At 43.5% G+C, this 15,478-nt stretch overlaps 1 long non-coding RNA gene across 1 annotated transcript in view; it reads left to right on the top strand.

Annotated features, from left to right (window-relative positions):
* Window positions 1-290: 290 nt before the first annotated feature.
* LOC122428844 overlaps window positions 291-15,478 on the top strand; it is a 29,125-nt gene continuing 13,937 nt past the window's right edge. Inside the window, exon 1 of the long non-coding RNA XR_006265831.1 lies at window positions 291-441. This is a non-coding gene — a long non-coding RNA (uncharacterized LOC122428844). The remainder of the gene's footprint in view (window positions 442-15,478) is intronic.

Raw genomic sequence — 15,478 nt, 5'->3', positions numbered from 1 at the left:
GATCACATAGGTCCAGAAGCCAGTGAAGAAAGATGGGCTCAGGTTCAACAGGTTTTTACTGGGAAGTGTATTTCATTATGTTCTAATTCTTGGAAACTTAGGGAATGAATGATGTAAACAGCAATTTTCAGTCTACTACCATGTTTAACGGAGCAGAATACTCTGTTCTTCCACCTACTCAAATAGTTACCTGACTGTTAATAATAACTAATAGTTACCTATAAAGTCTGCACAACAGACTTTTTTTTTTCTCTTTTGTACGTAGGGGAAAATGAGTACATAATCAATTTCTGGACTGCATCGCCTTGGAAAAAAATTTACCTAGGCTCCAAATCAGTATATTTGTACCATAATTCTAGATGGAGACAGAATGGTAGGACGGATGGAGATTTACAGAAGGTGGCTTTTCATTCTGACACTTACTTTGTCTTTGCTTGAGTGGTGAGTAGATCATCAGATCATATCTTCTTTGGGGCAGGAAGCTCCTGAAATGTTCAATTTACTTAGGCATGGGTTTGTTTGACTCAGTCACACCATGAAGATGTGACAACAAGAGGCAGGTACTGCTGGGGACAGTGCTGGGAGGGAGTGGGGCAAGTTGGGTAGAGGAGGTGGATTTAGAGCAATATGTTTGAAGGATTGACCCCTAGTTAACAGAGAGCTCTTGAGCATCTACAATGTGCCAAGCCTGGTCCCAGGCACTGGGGATACAAGGGAGAACGGAGGAGACACCATCACTGCCCTCATGGTAGGTGTGTGGTTTTCAGATTATTCCATGCCAAAAGAATGAAGTTTTGAGGAAGATGGAAGAGAGAGAGAGCATTGTGTACATAAGCTTCAAGTGGGCTTTTTTCATTTGTACTTTCATTTAATTCCTCCAGCATTTATTATTGACCATTTACTACAGACAGGCTTTGTGCAAGACACTGGGGACACAGTGATGATCAAGCCCCATTTCCAGCACTTGTAGAGTTCAAAGTGTGGGAGGATGGAGGTGTAGATACCCCCAGACAATGTATCTGAGCTCTGGTAGAGGCAGGCTTGGAGGAAGAAGATGCAAACCTTGCTGGAAAAGATGTAGAAGGCTTCCTAGAAAGGGAAGATGGAGGTGTGGGTGTCCATCCTAAAGGATGAAGGAGAGATTGTGGTAGGACAGTGAGGAGAAGATTCCCGGGAAGAGGGAATGGAAGAAATCCATTAGGGGAGAGGGACACAAGAAGAAGGTTTTTAAGCAGGGGAGGGCCACGGTGGAGAGCCTTCGTGGGAAATCTGGTTTTAATTTAATTGAAGACATGATGGGGGATCACAGTTGAGTTCAACGATAACTCAACGAAAATGACATTTGAAGTTGATAACGTCTGTGTTCAGGATCATGTCCTTAAACAGAGAATGTCTATTAGCAAGCCAATTAAGGCCCTTAATAGGCAAGAACAACAACTGGAAGTCTCTCTGTAGGTCTTGGTACATCTTCGATCTCTTTTTAACCTTCTAGCCTTTGTGAGTCAGTGAAGCTGGAACTACAAAGTATCAAAGTCTCTCTGATACTGACTCCAGCCCTGGCTCTCAGCCTTGGCAGACATCAGAATCCCTTAGGCAAATGACTGAAAACTGCACATTCCCACCCCACCGCCTTTTCTGGATATTCTGTTTACCCAGATGAGGAGTGGCCATCCAAAATCTGTATTTTGTAAAGCTCCACGGGGATTCAGATACCTCACCTGGATTCAGATACCTCACCAGGGTTGAGGTACCAACTTGGAGGCTCATGGGTGTTCTATGGGACGTCTCAGGTGGCGCTAGTGGTAAAAGAACCCGCCTGTCAATGCAGGAGACTTAAGAGACTCAGGTGGGACCCCTGGTTGGGGAACATCCCCTGGAGGAGGAAATGGCAACCTGCTCCAGTATTCTGGCCTGGAGCATCCCATGCACAGAGGAGCCTGGCGGGCTACAGTCCACAGGGTCACACAGAGTCTGACACGACTGAAGTGACTTGGCTGCTACGCACCCACTGGTGTTCTATCAGTTCAGTTCAGTTCAGTTCAGTCACTAAGTCTGACTTAGTGACTCTAAGTGTCCGACTCTTTGTGACCCCCATGGACTGCAGCACGCCAGGCTCCCTGTCCATTACCAACTTCCGGAGTCTATACAAACTCATGTCCATCGAGTCAGTGATGCCATCCAACCATCTCACCCTCTGTCGTCCCCTTCTCTTCCCGCCTTCAATCTTTCCTAGCATCAGGGTCTTTTCGAATGAGTCAGTTCTTCGCATCAGGTGGCCAAAGGATTGGAGTTTCAGCTTCAGCATCAGTCCTTCCAATGAATATTCAGGACTGATTTCCTTTAGGATGGACAGGTTGGATCTCCTTGCACTCCCAGGGACTCTCAAGAGGTGTTCTATGGGGTTCTATCTTAAATTGTAAATAGCCCTGGGAAGGTAGTGCTGCTCTGGACTTTCCATGGCTGCCTTCCCAGACACACAGTAGGATTCCAGTGGCTTTATGGTGTGGAGCGTAGGGGTTCAGAAGAGGGCTCTGAAAGAATGTTCTGGAAGGGGTTGGATGTGTTGGGGTGAGGAAAAAGGGGACAGGGTAGAGAAGGTCTAGGTGGTAGGAAGGGCTTCCAAAAGGGAGAGGAGAAGGCACTTAAGATGCCTCCAGCTGCTGGGGTTTTGGTGTGCATGTCCAGCCCCCGCATCTGGGCTTATCTCCAGCCTCGCCCCTTTCCGGTGGTGGGTGCGACACGTCAGCCGGCCAAGGAAAGCCTTGGAAAGAAAAGACGGCACAACCGTCAAAGATGGCTACTTTTCCACCTCATGAGTTGACTGTGCTTCTAGAGTTCCTGCAACGTCCTCCCCCGTGACCGCGGAGAGGGCTGGGGCTCTCTGCCGGGACTTTAAGCTTGAGCTGCCCCCTATCACGTGACTCCAAGTCTGTCAACGTCACCACAGAGAGTTATTCTCCTCAGAGTCGTTCGCCATCTCCAGTTCTCTTCAGGCTTGTGTTCACCCGTCTTCAGCGATTTGTGGTGAAGGGGTTTATTTTTTCACCATGGCCTACGCTTAACCACCTGCCTCCCAGTTTTCCTGTTGCATTCAGAAACTGTTTTATTTTTTTAACAAAGGAGCACTCCTTCCTCCAATCCAACCTCAAAACAAATATGGTTTTGGCATAACGAGCCTGCCTCCTCTTAGGTAACGGCTGCCCTCCCGTACCAGTCGCTGTCACTTCCTTCACGTGTTTCCTCTCTTAGTTCCTCTTTATTTCTCTGCCCTTCCCCTCTGTGGGAATGAGGGTGGGCAGGACTCCTTTCACCAGGCCCTGCTTATCTGATGGTGTCCCAGAACTGACTGGTGAAAGATTCTGATCTCATGTGGAGAGTCCCCTTCAAAATCTCCACCAGCATCTAAGTTTTTGCTGCAAGACAAAAGACTGGTTTCCTGTCTACTGTCCTTATCAATGTCTTCTCTTTCTGGAGTGAGTTTGGTGTGCTTTGCTTTAGATTTGCCAGTTCCAACACATACTCTGTGCTAGAGATCCTGAGGGAGACAAAACCGAAAGGACCTCATCCCACTGCAAGAGGAGATTTCAACTTGATCGAATTTTCTTTCTCTCTCACGAAATATCCCGAGTATAAGCAGATTAGCAGCACTCAGTGTCCAGGAATCCAGGATCCTTCTGTCTTATTGCTTTGCTCTCTTTGCATGATCTAAGATACCTCTTGGTTGTTTCTTGAGCCAGGCAGTGGGATGCTATTTAAGGGCCTTGTGGGGAAGTCGCATAGTTCACTTCAGTCATATCTCACTGGCTGTTAGTCACGTGGCCATATGTAGTGAAGCTAGGAGATGTAGTTTTTTTCTTGAGTTTCTATGAACTCAACTGAATCCTTCATTGATTATTGGAAGATTAAAAAAATAAGAGTGTTTCATGCTGTGTGAGAAGGCTGTGCATTTTCTAATTACTGGGTACAGAATTCTGTTTGTGGTTATTAGGTCAAGCTTGTTAATTGTGTTGTTGATTTTTGTCTGCCCAACTTTTAAATAATTGAGACCTATCAATAGTTGAAATCTCCCTCCATGATGTAGTGGATTTGCCAATTTCCCCTTGAATTTCTAGTCTTTCTCTTTATATTTTGAAGCTAGTTAATTAGATGCAATCATATTTTGAATTGCTGTGTCTTCTTGGAGAACTCTTTCATCACTACTGAGTGATCCTCAAGTCCTAATTATGCCTTTTTCTCTTCAAGTATGTTTTGTCTAATATATGTCTGCTACCTTTTAGAAATTCTTTAATTTTTAACTTTTTCATGTTTTAATGCTTTAGATATATCTCACAAATAGTACATATGTGAATTTTGTTTTTAAAGATCTAAAAATTTATGTTTTTTAATTGGAAAATTTAGACCATTTATATTTATTTAATTTTTTGATATGTCTGTCTTCATTTTAAGTTCAGTAAAAAGATTAAAAATAAAAGATTTCTGCTTCTGTTATTTATACATTTTCATATCTGTATCTTTTATATAGCTTAAACATGCTTTCATAGTCTTTGAACATTTTCCCCATGTTAATATCCACAACAACAAAAATTCCAAGATGTGTGATACCTTTTCTTTCACGTAATTCTTGCAGTTTCTTCTGGATGTGGTTTTCCTGAGTATGACATCTTCAAAAAGTTTTAATGTGACTCTTAGCATGGCCGATTTCCTCAAGCCTGTATGTTGGATAATATTTTTATTACATTCTTATATTTGAATGACAGCCTTGACGGGAATGGAATTCTAGTTCAAAGCATCTTTTCCAGTGCTTTAAAACTGATACTCTATTATCTTTTCTCATTTAACATTTTGGTTAAAAAATGTGATGTCCATTTTATTCTTTTTCATTTGCAGTTGATGTGCTCTTTTGGAGAGTTTTCAGAATTTTTTCTTTGAGTGTGGTTTTCTTAAATTTCATTCTAGTGTGTGTAAGTGTTGGATTTTCCTTCTCTCTCCTTTTGGAATTCTATACACCCTTTCAGTTTGAAGTTATTTATCTTCCTTAATTCTGAGGACTTTATCTCCATTGATTCTTCAAATATTTTCTTCTCTCCATTTTTATTTTATTTTTTTCTTCTATTCCATGACTCCTATTTTCTGGATACTGGTGCTTCTACAAATTTCTTAACTATCCTTTTATATTTTCTATTTCTATATCTTCCCCTATTTTCTTTCTGGAGACATCTCATCTGATATTCCAACTCACTAATTCATTCTCCAGCTGTATCCATTTAACCATGTAGAAGACTTACTGTGTTATTTATTCCCATTATTTAATTTTCATACCTTGTATTTCCCCCTATTTTTATTTTTTATTGCTTTGTTCTCATGAAGAAGAAAAGAAAATGGGGAAGTCCAAGAGAAAGCCCCAAATAGGACACTCATATTTGGTATAATCCACCAAGCAATTCTTGAGCCCCAGTCTTCCCCTTCAGATTCTGAGGTAGAGGCAGCCCTGGAAAGAGGAACTCAGAGATGATCATCCCAGCCCTGGGTTGGGAGAGCAGGGAATGCAGAGTCTACTCAGCTTTCACTTGTGTTCAGAAATGCTTCACAGGAACAGGACTTTTGAGCTGGTTTTTTTTTTTTTTTTGCTCCAATTTTGCTCCTAGACCAGCAGTCTGGGCTATTACTATTAATTTCTGAAGGGGAAGAGCAGCTATTGATTGCTCCAAGGCAATTATAGGAGACAGCAGAACTCAAACTGTTTTTCCTACTTTATCCTCCTACAATGACACTGGCCGCTGTCCCTGGTTTTTCTTTTGTTTCCTAGATTTGGGGTTTCCTATCTCCATTCAGTTGACTCTGGATGAGACAGGTAATGGTTTGTATGACTTCTCCATTGTGGCAGGAATGGGAACCTCAGGAGGATACTCTTCAACCATGCTCTATTGGTCAGGCCAGAGAAAGGATATATACACTATCCTTATTATGTATTTAATTATATACATTATCATTATATACATATATATGTACATATAATTATATACATATTAAAGAAGTATAAGATTTATGTAAATTAAAATAAAGTATAAACATGCCACTCAACATTATTGCCTGGGAAATCCCAATGAATAGAGGAACCTGACAGGCTACAGTCCATGGAGGTCACAAAGAGTGAGAAATGACTGACTAACACACTATTTTATAGGTTACATGTATATATCTTATGTAGTATAAGATTTATCTAAATCTTATATGATTTATATGTGTATATATTTATATTTATTGTAAGGAACTTTTAAAAGATTCATTATAAAGACTTGGCTCGTGATTATGAAGGCTGGGAAGTGCAAAATCTTCAGGGTGAATTGGTAAGCTGAAAATCCAGGGGACCGTGGAGAGCAAGTGTCACAGTCTGATCCCTGCAGATAAGGAGGGCTTCACAGTCTCACCAAAGTGAGCTCCACCCAGGATGTGTCTTAGTATCTAATCAGGAAATAAGGCCATGCCCTTTGTGGCTTCCAGCATCTTATGAATTCCCCACATCAAAGAAAGACAAAGGTGTCTTTCTGTTGCTCTTACTCACGTGGAAGCGACCGTACTGTTCCTATGGAAAGATTGACTCTCTACCCCATGATGAGGGTATCAGCTCAGGGTATCAGTTGTTGTGGTTCAGTCACTCAGTCATGTTGACTCTTTGCGACCCTATGGACTGCAGCACGCCAGGCTTCCCTGTCCTTCACCAACTCCCGACTTTGCTCAAACTCATATCCATCAAGTCAGTGATGCCATCCAACCATCTCATCCTCTGTCATCCCCTTCTCCTCCTCCCTTCAATCTTTCCCAACATCACGGTCTTTTCCAATGAGTCAGCTCTTCCCATCAGGTGGGCAAAGTACTGGAGTTTCAGCTTCAGCCTCAGTCCTTTTGATGAATATTCAGGGTTGATTTCCTTTAAGATTGACTGGCTTGATCTTTTTGCTGTCCAAGGGACTCTCAAGAGTCTTCTCTAGCACCACAATTCAAAGGCATCATTTCTTTGGTGCTCAGCTTTCATTATAGTCCAACGCTCACATTCACACATGACTACTGGAAAAACCATAGCTTTGACTATACGGGCCTTTGTTGGCAAAGTGATGTGTCTGCTTTTTAATATGCCATCTAGGTTTGTCATTGCTTTTCTTCCAAGAAGCCAGTGTCTTTTAATTTCATGGCTGTGGTCATCATCCACAGTGATTTTGGAGCCCAAGAAAATAAATTTGTCACTGTTTCCATCAGGCTCTAGAAGACACTAATTGTGTCCTCCGTGGGGATGGAGAGAATGAGAATGATTATTTGATAGCAGACTAATGTCATGCAGAAACGGAGACATTCACGCCAGTAGGGGTTCAACTCATGCTGTGTTCTCCATGCCATCTCGGGCTTGGCTCCACCACTGTTTTCCTTCTGGCCCCTTCCATCGTCCATCCCCAGAGGCAGCTGGGGTGGATCTCAGGAAGCCTGACTGAGCTTACATTGCTCCCCTGCTTGGTGCCTTCCAATGACTTTGCTTGCTGCTTATAGTAGAATCCATGCGTGTCATCATGGGGCCCCCAGTGAGCCCCCAACATCATTCTTTACCGTTTTCTCCATTGCTCACCCCACTCTGGCCACGTTGGCCTCTCCCAGGGCTCCAAGCTCACTCCTGCCTTGGCTGTTCCTTCTGTGCAACACACTCCTCCCCAGATCTTCATGTGGCTGTCTGTCCCTAGTCGTTCATTCCACAGCCCGAGTGTCACCTTCTCTGAAAACCTTCCTCAGACCCCTGTTGTAAGTGGTCTTTCCCAGCCCCGCGTGGTCCTATGCCCCATTACCCTGTTTTGTGCTCTTCATTGGCTGTATAACCATTATAACAGTGATTATAACAGTGATCTTATTGATTTGTTTTCTTATTTTTTGTCTGCCCTCCCCCACTAGATTATAACCTTCACAAGAGACTCTGTGGTTTAATCACCTCGGTCTCTCTACTGCCTGCAACTTTGTCATTCAGGAACAACAGGTACTCATATTGGTGGAATTAATCACAGCTCTTTCAGTGCACCTCGCTTGGTTTGCTCATTTAACAAAACTTTTAAAAAATTATTATTTCAACCAAAATGTGAACATGATTTTGGACGTTTTCCAGAAAAACTAGTTCATGGAGAAGCATTACAAAAATAAGACTCATTTGACAGAAACAGTATGGGATTCAGTTGGATCCCAGTTTGCATTTTTAGGGGCGCGTGTGAGGTCCTGAACTATGGAATGCTTGCCTGTGTGACTTAAGGAGCTCACACAAAGTTCAGAATAAGCCTTTGCTTGTGCCCTCTTCCTCTAAGCTCCTCTCTCATGGCCCATGGCAAGCTGGCAAGAAGCAGCTGATGAAGGCATGGGGCAGACAGGGTCAGTCCTGGATCTCTGCCGCCTTCTGACATCCTAACACCTCGGGGAAGATAGCAGCTCTCAGCACCTGGTCCAGGGTCTCCGTGAAATCCTGGCACAGTCACCCCAAATGCCAGGTTGCTGCACAGGCAGGCAAGGGACCTTCAGTGGAGGGGGCTGGTGCTGACAGAGGCGGAGAAGTGAGCCAGGGGCCAGCTGGAGATTGTGCCGGAGGCTGCTGGGAGCAGACCTGTGTCTCCACCAAGGTTTCAAGCCACCCTCTGACAGTGCTTGTCAGGGGTTTTTACCACCCTCGGGAATGTGCGTGACTCAGCCCAGCTCAGCTGGCAGTGTGGAGGGGCAGTGAGCTGTTTCCCTTGTGCTGTGCCTGACCAGGCTCACGGGTGGTCCCTGGGCTCCTCCAGGGACCTGGGTGGGTAGAGATTGGCATCCAAATCACAAGTCAGACTTAATCTCCTTTCTTTTAAAATAAAAAAAAAATCTATTGAAGCATATTTACAATTTTGTGTTAGTTTCAGGTGTTCAACAAAGTGATTCAGTTATAATATACATACATCAATTAGCTTCCCGACTTTTCCTGTATATGTTGTTACAGGGAATTGAGTGTTCCCTGTGCTACACAGTAGGTTCCTGTTGGTTATCTGTTTTATATTTAGTAGTGTGTATATGTTAATCTCAACCTTCTAATTTATCCCTCCCTGCAACCTTTCCTCTTTGGTAATCCTAAATTTGTTTTCAAAATCTGTGAGCCTGTTTCTGTTTTGTAAATTGTGAGGCTGTCACGGTTAACGCCATGACAGGCAGTCTAGATTAGGAGTAGGCCTGGTTTCCCGGGGTAACATAATTATCAGGCCTCCTGGAGCTAGCCAATCAACATATGCCTAGCAAGAAAAAAGGGAACCTATCAGGGGAAAGCTGAAAGCCCCATGTTGGGCCAACAAAATTTGCCTTGCAACTGTGTAACCAATCCACTTGCGCCAACTACCTGCTGCCTTTTTTGACCTAATAAATACCCGAGAGAACTGGGCTCAAGGCCTTTTTGTCCTCACACCCTTGGTGAGGGCGGGAGGCCCTGGCTCGAGTCAGTAATAAATTCCCCTATTGCAAGTTGCATTGTTTTGAGGAGTCTTCTTTCCCGACCGGGGACTCGGACTACGGGCAGAACATAAATCAGTTCATTTGTATAATTTTTAAAAATTCCACATGTATATGATATATGTCTTTTCCATTTAGTATGGTAGTCGTTAGATCTATCCATGTCGCTGCAAATGGCATTATTTCATTCCTTTTTATGGCTGAGTACTATTCCATTGTAAATATGTGCCACGTCTTCTTTATCCATTCTTCTGTCAATGGACATGCAGGTTGCTTCCACGTCCTGGCTGTTGTTAATAGTGCTGCAGTGAACATTGGGTGCATGCTTTTTTTGAGGTACAGTTTTCTCTGGGTATATACCCAGGAGTGGGATTGCTGAGTCATATGGTAGTTCTTTCTATTTTTAGTTTTTTAAGGAACTTTGAATCTACTTTCAAGGTGTGTTTTCCACTAGAGATGTAAATTCCCATTCAAAAGTACAAAGTGAGAATTAAAACAGAGCCACATGAAGCCCAGAAAAAAAAAAAAATCCCCATGTTTTGTGTGTTGGGAAATAAAGGGACATCAATGGGTGAACTAAGTAAATTCAGGACCTTAGCATGTAGGTGGTTTTTGTGGTTGGGGCTCCACCAAAATCCCCAGAGATGGGGTGATTTGGGTGATGTCTATGAGTGGTCTGGTGTGGATGACTCTTTTGGTTCAGTTGGATTTAATTCAGGTATATGATCCATGTGCCTGCTTCATGCCAGGCACTGTGGACAGAGTCTATCAGTTCCTGCCCTCTTGGACCCTATGTTTTGGTCAGGGATGCAAACAGACGTCCCTTTCACAGAAGTGTAATGACAGAGGGAGGTGGCTGCCTCTTTCTCAGCCAGACCTGGGGATTTAAAATCCCCAGAGTCAGTTCAAGTTCCTAACTCACTAACCTCTAGCTCTTTGAGTTTGGGCCAATTATTTAATATTTTTGAGGCTTTAGTTTTCTCAGTTGTAATATGAGGAAATGACATCTTCCTTGTTCATGTCATGGGTTGTTATGAGGATCTGATGAGATCATTTATCTGAAAGCCCTTTTGAACTCGTAAGGAGAAATGTAAATTATTACTGGGATCACCAAGAATTCAGTTTTGGAGTTTTCAGTGATAATCTTTTGCTGTTGATTGCTGTGTTGTGATGCTCCCTGTTAGCAATGGGATGTGAAAAGCTGAAAAAGGTATAGAGATGCCCTGTCCAGTATGAGAGCCACATCTGACTGTAGAGCACCTGAAATAGACCTAGTCTGAACTGAGACGCACACAAGGATGTGACCTGTTGTAAAAGAGAGAGAGAGAGAGAGAAATAAGTAAAGTCTCACTAACAATTTTTTTTGTATTGGTGACATGTTCAAATGATAATACATTGGATTATTGGGTTAAAGAAAATGTATTAGAATTGATTGAATTACTTATTTGACATGGTTACTAGAAAATTTTAAACTACCTGTTTGGCTCACATTAATTTACCCTGGTGGCTCAGATGGTAAAGAATCCACCTGCAATGCAGGAGACCTGGGTTCGATCCCCGGATTGAGAAGATCCCCTGGAGGAGGGCATGGCTACCCATTCCAATTTTCTTGCCTGGAGAATCCCATGGACAGAGGAGCTTGGCGTGCTGCAGTCCCCGGGTTCGCAAAGATTGGGCAACTAACACACATACACACAGGGCTCACGTTATAGTTTCACTGGAAGTACAGCTATAGAATTTCTCTTTGGAAATTTCATTCTAAAGTCACACTACACATAATCATTCATATAATTTCAGAGATGAAGTCATCTGAAAGCCTCAGCTAACTCTACAATGACTGTTTTAAAGGTTGTTTTCCATTTACACTCAACATACACACAAAGAATGTTCCTGGGAACGTTAGATCAGTTTTAGTGAGAAGCATTACTGTGTTCCTCCAGGCAGGAAAGGGTTTCTTCATCATCGTCATCAAAGAGGCTATATGGAAAGCCCCCCTGGACGCTGTGTGCAGTGCACTTGAATCTAGATGGGCAGGTCTCTGCAGAGACATGACTGAAGCATCACTACAGCTGTGTGGTTGGAATGGAGACACCCTAACGCATCAGCAAAGAAAAGATTTTCCAAGGACCCCATGAACAACCACAGTTTCCTCCCACCCTCGAATCTTTCCCCCCTCTCATGGAAAAAAGACAAAACAAAAAGAAAGACACAGCTTTTCGGTCCTTTTTTTAATTCCCTAGCTCGCTGAATTCATTCCCCAATCCTTTGAAGGATTACCCGCACTGATTTTATCAGTTGAGTCAAGATGGCTCAGAACAGCTCAGAAATTGGCCGACAGTCACGTGGCTTGGAGGGCTGGGATGCAAATGCTTTCTAGGTTTGGTCTCTTTTTGCCACTCAACTGCTGTCAGAGGAAGAAGCAGGAAAGTAGGAGGGCTCGGGGAGAGGCAGACACTGGCCACGCCTGCTCCCTTGCTTTTATTCTGAGAAGGAAGCCTGGGTGTTCCTACCACGAACCAGGTGTAGGGGATTTCCTGTGGTTCTTGGAGTGCCATCTTTTATTTTTTGTTCATTTTGTTTTGTTGTTTGCTTTTTTTTTTTGTTCATTTTTTATTGAAATATAGTTGATGGTGCAGACGGTTAAGAATCTGCCTGCAATGCTGGAGACCCAGGTTCAATCCCTGGGTCAGGAAGATCCCCTGGAGAAGGGCATGGCAATCCACTCCAGCATTCTTGTCTGGAGAATCCCATGGACAGAGGAGCCTGGTGGGCTACAGTCCAGGGGGTTGCACAGGGTTGGAAATGGCTGAGCAACTCGCACTTTCACTTTCATAGTTGATTTACAATGTTGTGTTCATGTCTGCTGTACAGTAAAGTGATTCAGTTATGCACATATATATATATGCATTCTTTTTTAAGTGTTCTTTTCCATTATGGTTTCTCATAGGATGCTGAGTATAGTTCTCTGTGCTATATAGGGAAACCATTTTTTCATGGATTCTTTCAGAGGAAAACTGTTATATGCTTAACAGCAAAAATAAAGCCTCAAACCAGCAAGCAAAAAACCCAGTCTATAGAATTTACCCAGCTTGGGTTAGTTGTGATTCCTTGTCTAGAGGAGCCACAGAAACAAGCCATGTCGGTCCACGAAAGATGGGCTTGGAACGCCATCTATCCTTACACATGACACTGCTGAGGGCTTCTGGGTTGACTGTGAAACAGTGAAATTCTGGTGTCAGTCACCTTCTGGAGGAGTTTGCTGGCCTGGTCCACGAGCAGACCCAGCAGATCCCTGCCCAAGTTCCATGAGTGGGATGACCAGTGGCGATATAAAGGGCAAGCGGACAAGTGAGTCTTTCTTTCTGAGAATGTTTTCACTGCAGTTAGATTAGAAAATGATCCAGGGGAGATATAAACTAGCCCTTTCATTTAGCAAAATAAAATGCCTATCCCCTGGGTAATCTGTACAGTAGATGGTCCCAGCCAGAATCTTGTTCTTAAAGTTTTCATTTAATTTGCACCTCCCCTTCCTGCCACCTGCCAGTATCAGGTTGGACAAGAAAAAAGGAAACAGCAGCCTGGCAGATGTGGTCACGTGGTATGTCCTTGTAGAATAGCTTCCATGGCATTTATATTAAATAACCACTGGAAAAATGTGAGGTGTCGATGACAGGAGGTGTCTGCGTCTCCTGGGGCTTTGTTCCAGTTTTAATGAATATAGATAATGCAGGGAATGTCTCAATTTTCAGAGCTGTGTTTCTTCATTAAACACTGTCACTCTTCATGGGGAAGGAACTAGACATTCCTGACACACCATTTGGCAGGTCTCAGTCACAGACACTCCAACATTGGCTTTCAGAAACCTGTTCCAAATTTGGCCCAGGCTGTCAGACCTTGTCCAGGGACTGATTAGGAGAGGACCTCCAGGTCTGGGCAGAGAGCCGTGCTCTAAAAAAATACTTGCAGAGTCTCCCAAGGAAATCCGGTTGAGGAGGGTAAGTGGTTTGCTCTTCAAATGACCTCTCCCCCTTGGGAGAGAGCACATGGGGTGAAAGTACATGGTGTATCTCTGGTATCCCCACAAGAGTTTCAGACAAGAGAAAGGACCCTCTGTGTATGAACCGAGTGAAGAAGGTTTTGTCTGATTCCTAGCATACCTGTCCTCATCAGCTAATTCAACTACAGCACAGCTGGTGGTAGGGGCTTCCCAGGTGGCACAGTGGTAAAGAATCCGCCTGCCAATGCAGGAGACATGGGTTGGATCCCTGGTCAGGAAGATCCCCAGAGAAGGAAATGGCAACCCATTCTAGAATTCTTACCTGGAGAATCCCATGGACAGAGGAGCCTGGTGGGCTACTGTTTGTGGGGTTGCAAAGAGTGGGACTTGACTTAGTGACTGAGCATGCATGAACAGCTGGTGGCACCTGTCAATTAAAATTGAAATTGGCTTTAAGGTAAAAATACCTTATATTCAGGGATTGGGGCTGTGCCTTCCGAGTGGTGCCACATTCAGCATTTCTCAAAGCATGTTCTTGAGACCCTCCTGCATCAGAACCTGGGAAACTATTTCAGTTACAGATTTGAGGGCTCCTAGCTACCAAATATGTGAGAACTGGAGCCAAAAATTTGCACTGTGCCAACCCACAGGTGATCCTGATGTACCCCAAAGTTTGTGAGCCGTGGATGTAAAGAGAATGAGATTGGTTTCATTTTGAACTTGTGTGTCCATTGATGGGAAAGTTTGAACCACAAAAGACAGGAATCCTTCTGAGTCTTTGTTTTTGCTGACTAATACATGTATCTTGTCCGTTCTCAGTTATGGGTCACCATCTGCCCAAATACAGTGTTTCTAAGAAGTTGTTTCTGTGTGTCTTCTGGAAAGAAATTTGCCCTTCAGTATGTGATTGCAACATATTGATAAAAGCAAGAGAAAAACAATAAAACTGTTTTGTTGAGTTTCTCATTTTTCTGAAGCAAGCAGTTTTCAAGTGATAAAAAAGCAATTTAGTGAAACTCACTGTTCAGGAGCTTAATGATAGGAGGGATATGGGCCTGTGTATTCATATGCAGATCCCTGCACATATAATCATCCAAGAGTCTGAGTTGCCTGGTCCTCAAAAAGCATGCTTTTTGGAATTTGCGCTATACCTGAATCTAGAATGACATTTGGTGGCTGAAAGGACGCTCATGTTAGGTCAATGTAGCTGGGAGTTGAAAATTTTTTGATAAAATTTGAATGATCTGAATTGCTTGTGTGTATGTGTGTGTGCACACATGTGTGTGTTCTACTCAGTTGCTCAGTCATGTCCAACTCTTTGTGACTCCATGGATTGTGATCCGCCCGTCTCCTCTGTCCATGGATTCCCTAGGCAAGAATACTGGAGTGGGTTGCCATTTCCTCCTCTGGGGGATCTTCCTTAACCAGGGGTCAAACCCGCATCTCTTGTGCCTCCTACATTGGCAGGTGGATTCTTTACCACTGTGCCACCTGGGAAGCCCTATCTGCACTGCTTATGTTAGGAAAAATTTAGTTTTAAGCTATCTGGTTACCTTAGGCAAGGCCTATTACGTTAGACAGCAATGGAAACAAATGACAACCCTTCCCCCGAAAAGTAACAAGGGGCTCTTCAAACAAATAGTCCCTAATTACTGCAAAACCACTCTAGTTCTCCAACAGACCCCAAGCCACGGCATCTAGGGCCCGGCCAAATGGAGTCAAGAAGACAAAATGAAAACATCAACATTAAGCCAAAACTACATCTTTCTTCTTATGAATGAAGGAATCTTTTAGCCATCAAGGAAGCTCTTTGTAGTTTGTCTAGTTAACCTAGAAATACCAAGGTGGTGTCCTGGACAACCTAGCAAGCAAAGAAGAATGTTGCTTCCTTCACTGTGTGGCTTTGGAGAGTCCTGAAAGTGTGTGCTGTGCTGTGTTTAGCTGCTCAGTCGTGTCCGACTCTTTGTGACCCCGTGGACTGTAGCCCGC

This window comes from Cervus canadensis, chromosome 27, assembly GCF_019320065.1.
Source record: "Cervus canadensis isolate Bull #8, Minnesota chromosome 27, ASM1932006v1, whole genome shotgun sequence".
Taxonomy (NCBI): domain Eukaryota; kingdom Metazoa; phylum Chordata; class Mammalia; order Artiodactyla; family Cervidae; genus Cervus; species Cervus canadensis.
Note: the sequence above shows the minus strand (reverse complement) of the source record. Positions and strands in the feature narration are given on the sequence as shown.